Raw genomic sequence first — 8744 nt, 5'->3', positions numbered from 1 at the left:
GAGAGTATTTGGGATTCAGAGCCCGGTGGAGAGTGTGGATTTCCCCAGAACGTGCGTGTAGAATGCCGGTGGATTTTGCCCAGAACGTGCTTGTAGAGTGCCAGTGTGAGTTCGGGAATAAAGAATTGCTGTTTGAATCTACAAAGCTGTGAGTGGCTCGTGATTTTGTGCCCAGCCAGACTGCGGCAGTCTCTCTTCCTGTTTGAAACTCCTTAACATTCCTCTCCTCTCTACGGGCCCACTTCACATTTGATTTCCTTCTAGAAGCTTCTATTGACAAATCCAGCCTTTCTCAGGCATAGTCTCTATCTGGCCTAAAATGCTGTAATACTCCTTTATCGACGCCTATTATGAAACAGGAGCTTTCTACACATCCAAGTGGGGCTCTATCTGCAGGCTTCACATCTGAGAATCCAACCCATCGAAGACTAAAAATACTTTAAAAAGAAAATTGAGGCTGTGCTGAGCATGTATACCCTTTTCCTCATCATTATTCCCTAAACAATACAGTGAACAACTATTTACATAACATTTACATTGTATTAGGGATAATAAGTGATCTAGAGACGACTTAAAGTATACAGGAGGATGTGTGTAGGTTATATGCAAATACCAGCCTGTTTATCCAAGGGAGTGGAGCGTCAGGGATTTTCCCATGTCTGCAGATGCTGAGGGGTGACTACAGGTCCTTTCTTCCCATCATGCCCTGGTTAGGGCTTTAGGGGTTCAGTAAAAATCACCTCCCTCTCCCCATCTGAAATGAGGGGCAATTGGGAAATAAAATCCAGGAGAGTAGTGAGTGGAGATCATTGTGAGCTCTTTAGTGATAAAGTGATAGGAGAATACAGCTTCCTAGTTGTGGTCAAAGGTCTGCCCGAGAACACTCTGTGGATTCTACTTCCCCAATCCAGACCTTGGCCAGTCTACCAGGAGGAGGTGTGAGCTCCTGAGTCACCTGCTGTTTTAGTCAGCTTTTTACGCTGTGGGGGACTAAATGATTGACCAGCACAACTGTAGAGGAGGAAAGGTTTATTTAGAGATCATGGTTTCCGAGATCTTAGTGCATAGAAGGCAGGCTCCATCCTCGGGTCTTGAGGTGAGGCAGAACATCATGGTGGAAGGAAGCAGTTCACACAGCGATCAGAAAGGAGAGAGAGAGAGAGAGAGAGAGAGAGAGAGAGAGAGAGAGAGACACTTCACTCGCCAGATACAAATACATATCCCAAAGCCACGTCCCAATTCCCACCTCCTCCAGCCACACCCACCACTTCAGTTAAGGCTCAGTTAATCCGTATCAAGAGATTAAATCACTAATTGGGTTAAGACTCTCCCAACCCAGTCATTTCCCCTCTGAACTCCTTGCATTGTCTCACACTGAGGTTTGGGGGATACCCCACATCCAAACCATGACACCCACATACCTGGGATTCCTGGGTGGAGCCCAGGGAGGAAGAGGAGACATTCCCGAAGTCAATGACCTTTAATAACTTAGCCCCACCCTCCGAGAACTGTGGTCCAGGGGCTGCGGTTCCAAATCAAGTAAATGGGCTCTGCAGGGTGGAAAGGAAGGAGTGAGGCAAGAGGCAGGAGTGTTACTCTTTTGGTATTCCCGCCTCGGGGAAACTCCAGGCAAGAGGAACAAAAGTTCCACCCAACGATCCCCAGAGAGGACCTGTTTTTGCTCATTTGCTAGGCTAGGAAACCAGCCTCATGGGAGGTATTGTGACTTGCCAGGATCACAGAGATATCCCCAATATGAGGTGGCAGAGAATTTCAAAGCCAAATCTGTGTAGCTCCAAACCCTTGTCTTAAGTCCCTCCCTCTAGAAGCTGAAGAACTCCTAAGGGAAGGATCCACACTACAACAGCTGCAGTTTGCAGTGGTGTCTAGTCAAATGTCTGCTTATCAAAAGGCTCATGGCAGGGAGTCCAGCGTAAAGCCCCAGGTTCTGGTCCAGGTTGTCTCTGCTTGTCCTTGTCTCGCTCTCAGCCTATTTTCTTGACCAGGACAATGCCCTCCGGGAGCAGGAACCAGGGACCTTTTCAACACCTCTGCCTTTGGACATTCCTTTGTTGGGTTCATAGTTTGAGACACTTGGTTGTATCTTCTTGAAATCCACCCGTGTTCTACCCACAGGGAGGGCAGGACAGGGTGGCAAAGATACTCGATTTATGGAATAGCGGGATCAAGGACTCAGGGCAATCCAGACTGCTGGTTTAGTTGGTAACCCTTCAAATGACGGTCCTAAAATATTTCTCCAACATGTGTTCAGGGGTTACAGAAACTGTTAATAGAAATTGTATAGAAAAAGAAATACACTCGTTAATCACTCTTCTCAGGCAGAAGTGGTGTCAACATTATGAAAATACCTGTTATGCCTTTCCCACTTTTCTGTGATCCTTACACCCTCTTTGCTTTTGTTTTGCAATTCATTAAACTGTGAAACTTTCTGGTGGGTATTTTAAAGAGTTTTCTTCTGAGCTGATGGAAGAAATCCCCTTTCCCAGTAAACAGCCCTACTCCCTGGAGCTCAGCTTCGCAGAATCTCAAGCCACCAAGACCCACCTGCCTACTGAAGGAGGCTGCCTTTGACAGGGATGTTTTACTCCCGGTTTCCACTGGAGGGCGCTGTCGACTTTGATGGAAGTGGAGCCATGTTCCATTTCACCAATGTATTCCAGTCTTGTTTCAGCTCTCCTGGTGAGTCTGTGCCCTGGGCAGTGGGTCAGCTGACCACACCTGGCTTTTCTCAAGTCCCACAGGGCAGTAGTGTCCGGGCTCTAATGAGACCCCAGTCTGATTTCTACAGGGCTAATCCCACACATTCAAAGCCTTTGGGTCACCCTAAAAAATGTGCCTTTATCTAGCACCAGGGCCTACCCTAGTCTCACCGTGTGTGCGTGTGTGTGTTTGTGTGTGTGTGTGTCTGTCTGTCTGTCTATGACCTGTCTCCATGCTTGTCTGTGACTTGATTTCTGTGACCGCATCCTTTGCCTTTGGTAAAATGTCAACTAGGCATCTCTCAAATAGTCTGCTTCCTGGGTCCTAACTTCTGCCTTTGCAGAATGATCTCCATCTTGCAAAGGAATCGCCCAGGCATCTTGCAGAAATGCACATTCTAACTCTAGGTTGTGGTGGTGATCCTGAGATCCTCCGTTCTTACCAACCCCCAAGAGGTGATTGACACACCATGTTTCAAATCACTAGACGTGACCTATTTGTCCCAGCCAGGAGTTTTCCCATTAGTTTTTGCATACAAGTGTGTCGCTTCTCTCCTCCCCACTCAGGGAGGGAGGCTGGTCCATCTACTTAGAGTTTTGCCTCTGGTTTTTTTTTTCATAAATTCCTCTTGTAGGGACCCCCAGCCCCCCGACCTGGCTTTGCTCCATCTCATCTATTCCTCTTTCCCTAGTTGAGTGATCATGAGTCATTGTGTTCATGTTTGTTTCTGCCACATCTGTCCCCTGGGTTGTCTTTCACTGTCATACAAAATAATCTCTTTTCATTGTGATTCCTTTTCTTCATTAAGACCTGACCTAGGATACAATAACTGAAATACTAATGGCAATGACAGGCGTCAATGTTGCAAAGTGCTTAAACACCCATGAGACCCGCAGGGAGAGGCTGGGGGCCAGGCCACAGTGTGTCTTCAACTCCCCAGCAGGGTAGCATTGGGTTCGTTACTTAACCTCTCTGTGTCTCAGTTTCCTCATTTGCAAAATGTGCCAACGCTGCTGCTTCGTGAGGTCCTGGGGAAGATGAGGTGAGATAACACAGGGGGGCACTTAGAGGAGGCCTGAGGCGCAGTAGGTACTTGATAATGCCCAGTGATGCTTCCCTCTTCAATGCTGTGGAGGAGAAGAACTGTTATTCCCATTTCAAAGATGAGGAAGCCAAGGCCCACGGAGGAAAAATGACTTAAGAGCCTCCAGCAAGAATGGTGGCACATGGGAAAGCAGTTGTGACTCCAACTCTGGGGCTCCTGGCACCTCCCCAGGCTCCCAACCACAGGGCTTCATTTCGTGGGTTCACAGCCGGGAGTGTGCCTGTTTCCCCAGCTTCCCGCTGATCTTTTGTTCTCTCTTGCCTTCTAGTGGAGCGCTTCCAGCTGGGGTGATTCATGGATCTGGGACCGCGTGGCTTCCATTAATCTCGAGGAACGTCATAAGGCAAAACCCACATCAATCAAGCCTGCAAATGACTCATCCATCTTTGCAGGTGACACGTGGATTAAGATGAACACGGAGTGAAGAATAACTATAGAATAACTATTTAGATTTATGAAAATTGCATGCGAGCTTACGCCAGGTCCCCAAGTGGAGGCTGGCTCTGTTTGCTCAGCCTAGCTGAACTTCAGGGCTAAGAGATGAGGTTGTCATGATGGAAAGTTCTGGAAGCTTGGAGTCCAAGGGGCTGGGACTTGCAACTTTACTACTTCCCAGGCTTTTGATCCTCAACAAGCCCTTTAATCTCTTACAATTTGTCTTCTCATTTCATTCTTCAGTCTTCAGGCCAACCAAGGACTTAGCGATTGTACAAATGTAGAAACTGAAGTCTAGAGGTCAGGTGACTTGCCCAAGGTGAGCACCAAAGGATGAAGCAGGGGCTCAGAGCCTGGATCTGAGTTCGGAAACCTGAGCCCTTGTGCCACTGTATCTCACAGAGGACATGACAGGGCAAGTCTGAGAGCCCCAGGCACCGAGTAGGAGCCTTTCTGAAACTCCATCTGGAGGAGAGAACCCCTTGTTCTTCCCAGTGCCCTTGCATCTAGTAAGCTCTCAATTAGTAAGAGTTGAGTTGCATTATTCCCCGTGGAAATGGCTCTGTTTTTATTTAATGATTTGCTTAGATGCATTTTAATATGCAGACCACAATGCTTCTCGGGCACCCTCCTCTGGACTTCCAGGCTCAGGCGTTCATTATTTTATGAGACACATATGTCATGCACAGCACAAGCCCTTTGCTTAAACCAACACAACATGCAAATAGAAATTTCATGTAAAATCACATTCAGACAGCCTCAAAGTAGAAACAGATGTCTGAAAAATATGAACGCCAGGCTTATTAAATATTTTATCATCAAATATTTCATACATTTCAAAAATGTCATCTGTGAAAACACAGAAAATACCGCCTCAGGAGAACCAAAATATTTAATCACTTTCAAGAAATTCTTAAAAATAAGTCTTCACCTCAGAACTATTCCAGGCAGAGAACAAATTTTCCAGGTGCTGCAAAGCTATATTTATTATATTTTCATCAAAATCAGTAACCTAGTTGAAGGAGATACAGTAATCAGTAAGGTCATTATTAGGTAAGATAATGACTTCTGAATGAATTCTCTCATTAATCTCATTACAAAATGGTAATGGTACCTGACTAATCATGCCGGAGGGGAGAGCTGTGTTGAATCAGAGCAAAATTAAGGCTGTAATCACAGAGCTGCTCTCGCCATCTCTGTGAACGCCTCACTCAGGGCTCGGGACTGGCTTCAAGTTCCGCTGACCGCGCGGAACCGTTGATCCCATGGTTGGGGCCCCGGTGTGAGGAGCAGCAGCCAGAGAAGCCCCGGGCAGCAGTAGTCAGGAAAGCTGGGCTTTTCCTGCTCTGACCCCTACTTTCTGGCTGCCCTGGGACAGGTTACGCCTGTCTCTGGGCTCCCTTTGCCTGATGTCGTTCCCCCTTTCCATCCTTGCCCCTTGGTAGAGTCCAGTCCCTATCTGGCAACCAGCGTGACTTAGCACCACTTGGCTCCTGGCAGCGGCTGTCCATCTCACCCAGAGAAGGACCCAGGTGAGGTGGGCACCCTGTGCCATCTGCCCCCTCCCTGCTGCCTGCTTTGCTTCAATCACTGAGCTTCTTGCTGTTCCTTGGACACAGCAGGCATCTGCCCGCTGTTCCCTGTGCCTGGATCGTCCCATCCAACGCCTACACTCCAGATAGCCTCACCACTCAAATGTCACTTTCTCAGTAACACCTGGTCTGACCGCCAAGTTGAACACACAAACTCTCCAGCACCGCCATCTCCGTTTTATTCCTCCACGTCCCTGGCATTCACTCTATGATTGATTGGACTTCTTGTCTGCCTCCCCCACGCTTCCCCCTGTGGAATGTGAGCTCCACAGGGCGAGGACCTCTGTAGACGCGCTCGTTCGCCTGGTGCAGGACAGATGCACAATCACTCTGGTGAGTGTGGAATGTATCACTGGCTTGTGGATTCCTGGCGGGACACAGAGGGAGGAACCCCAGGGTGTGAGACGCATGACCAGGGGTGACTAAGTGCAGGCTCATGGCAGAGAGGACCCTCTGGTGGCTGGGCTGGCTTTGCTTTTCTATCCTGTTAGAACCTGGAGAGACGTTTAAGTCCCTTTTATCTCCATGAGAATGGGCCCCTGCTGAGAACACCAGTACTGGGGGACAGTGTCAGGAGTCAGAGACGTCTCAGGCCAGTCTGAGTTCCACCGAATTGACTGAGACACAAAGGATGCCTTTTCCAAAGTTCCACTCCAGCGTAGAGGTACAGGATGTGGGTGACATGGTCACAGCTGCAGGCACGCAGATAGTCTTCAAGAAATGCAGGACCCAAGTGTGTGGAAGCTGGATTACCTTTATGTTAGGTGACTTTAGAGCAGGGATTGCAGGTAACGGATCCATTTGCTTCCAAACCCACTCCAAGCCGATGGTGAATATCACTAGGATCACAGACACTTCCCTATAGAGCCAGATGGAGCCTCAGAATCCCTCAACACTGTGTCCAAACTTCCCAACCCAACTTAGTGGAGTTGACATGAGATAAAACAGTGGGACTAGAACACACGAATAGGCGAACAGGTCAAAGACTGAAAGCCATTCCCATCGAGAAAAAGCATTTTGGGCTGGGACTGTGGCTCAGTGGTAGAGCGCTTGCCTAGCATGTGTGAGGCGCTGGGTTCGATCCCCAGCACCACATTAAAAAAAAAAAAAAACAACTAAACAGAATAAAGGCATTGTGTCCATCTACAAAGACAAGAAAAGGCATTTTGTTGGAAGCAAAGCTGGTGTGACTTTCCCTGGAGAAGGGGACAGTGAGTTTCTCCTCACTATTGAAGAGGAGGGTGTAGCTCTTCCCGATTTCCACCCTGGCAATCCATGGCCAGGAAAGTCCCCAAATCCTCACTGGCACATGGTAGACACAATTCCAGCTCTGAGTTCAGATCTGTACTCATATCTACCGGGGCACCTTAGCAGCCAAGGACACTGACTTGTGCTGGAGAATGGGAGAGAGTAGACACCACGGTAGACGGTGCCCTGGAAAAGCTTCACGGTCGCTGACAGGAAGTTCCACCATGTTTTCTGCGAACCATGTTTCCACTTTAATGACTGTTGCTGGTGCTGCTTCCCCTGGGTTTTGCTCGAATACTATCTGAACTCCAGATTCGTCCTGTAGCCTCCTGCCATAGGGTCCCTCTCGTCTCGCTGTGGGCAGGCCCGGTGAGCTCCGACCCCAGGGCCCTCGCCTGCGTTCCCTGACAGGCACTGGGAGCCTCTGGCTCCCCTACAGGACACTACAGAAGACACTGGGCTCTTCCTCTCTACTTAATGATACCACGCGGCTGCCCCTAATGGTGCAGGGGTGCCCTGTTAAGGCATTTCCCATAGGTCAGGAAGGAGCATGTGGTGGCCTGTCACCTACGGTCCCTTGTTCCCTTCTGCCAGCTGTTCCTTCCTGTCAGAGTGCTGTTCTGGGACTTCCACTCTGAATCCCTCCTTGGCACATTGCCTTCTCTCCCCTCTCCTTTCCTGTCCTCCCTGTTCCCTCCATTGGGAACTCACCTTCTTGCTCTCCACCATCTTCCCTATAACCTGAATTCATGCGAGAACTCCAGCTTGGAGACCACCAAGTTCCATTCTTGAAGTAAGGAAGTATTAAGCATCTAAAGAACTTTTCAACAAAGCCTGTCTTTTCAAGGGTGCTCTTTTGCTATTGCCTCCCAATTCTAGTTTTTGATCTGGACTCTAGATGGTTCTCTTTGAAAGGATGAAGTTCATTGATTTAATGGGTGGGGAGCCATAGGGACAAAAAGACTCACAGAAAGAAAAGCACACGAATTTCTATCTTCCAAAAGCCATCTTCCTCTGAAATAACCAGAGTGCACAGAAGTGATTAATTATTGGAGTGTTTATTATAGCATTATTTGAAACTAAACTAAAATTAGGAACAAATTGAATGTCCAACAAAAGGGGATTATAAATTGTGAGTTTTAAGTGATATTGTAGATGTTAACTTACATCTGTAAACTTTTATAAAACTTTTTAGGTGAAGAAAAGTCCAATATAAAACAGCATATTCAGTTTGATGACATTCTGTAAAATGTGTAAGTGTCTCTCTTAGTAAAATACAATGAGTACTTTTTATTTTCTTTGTCCTTTTTCCAAACTTACTAGTGAACATGGTTAGTTTTTTGGTTGGAAATAAATGACTAATAAATGCTCAGTTTGGTTTTAGGAAGAGAAAACATAGGTGCATCTCTCCATGGAGAGGACTAGGGTGCAGAGGATGAGGTGCCATCGAGCTCCCCCAAGTCTGAGCGATTCTGGTTCTCTGCTCCGCCAGCTTTGGCGTCCAGCCCAGCAGTGTGATGAGAGCATGGAAGTGTCTTCTCCAGGCTCGGTGGCTCCTCAAGCCCTTGGACGATGGCCAGTGCTCCAACCAGCAAGAGAATGCCTACTCCCACGACGCCTCCCCACCCTAGGAGAGCTCCTAT

The 8744-nt window shown here is 47.9% G+C and overlaps 1 long non-coding RNA gene across 1 annotated transcript; it reads right to left on the bottom strand.

Annotated features, from left to right (window-relative positions):
- Window positions 1-1014: 1014 nt before the first annotated feature.
- Window positions 1015-1573, bottom strand: LOC143390748 (uncharacterized). The gene is made up of 2 exons (XR_013090248.2): window positions 1422-1573; window positions 1015-1090 (listed from the first exon to the last, which is right to left on the bottom strand). It is a non-coding gene; the product is annotated as an uncharacterized LOC143390748 (long non-coding RNA).
- Window positions 1574-8744: the final 7171 nt, after the last annotated feature.

Source organism: Callospermophilus lateralis, chromosome 2 (assembly GCF_048772815.1).
Source record: "Callospermophilus lateralis isolate mCalLat2 chromosome 2, mCalLat2.hap1, whole genome shotgun sequence".
Lineage (NCBI taxonomy): Eukaryota > Metazoa > Chordata > Mammalia > Rodentia > Sciuridae > Callospermophilus > Callospermophilus lateralis.
Note: the sequence above shows the minus strand (reverse complement) of the source record. Positions and strands in the feature narration are given on the sequence as shown.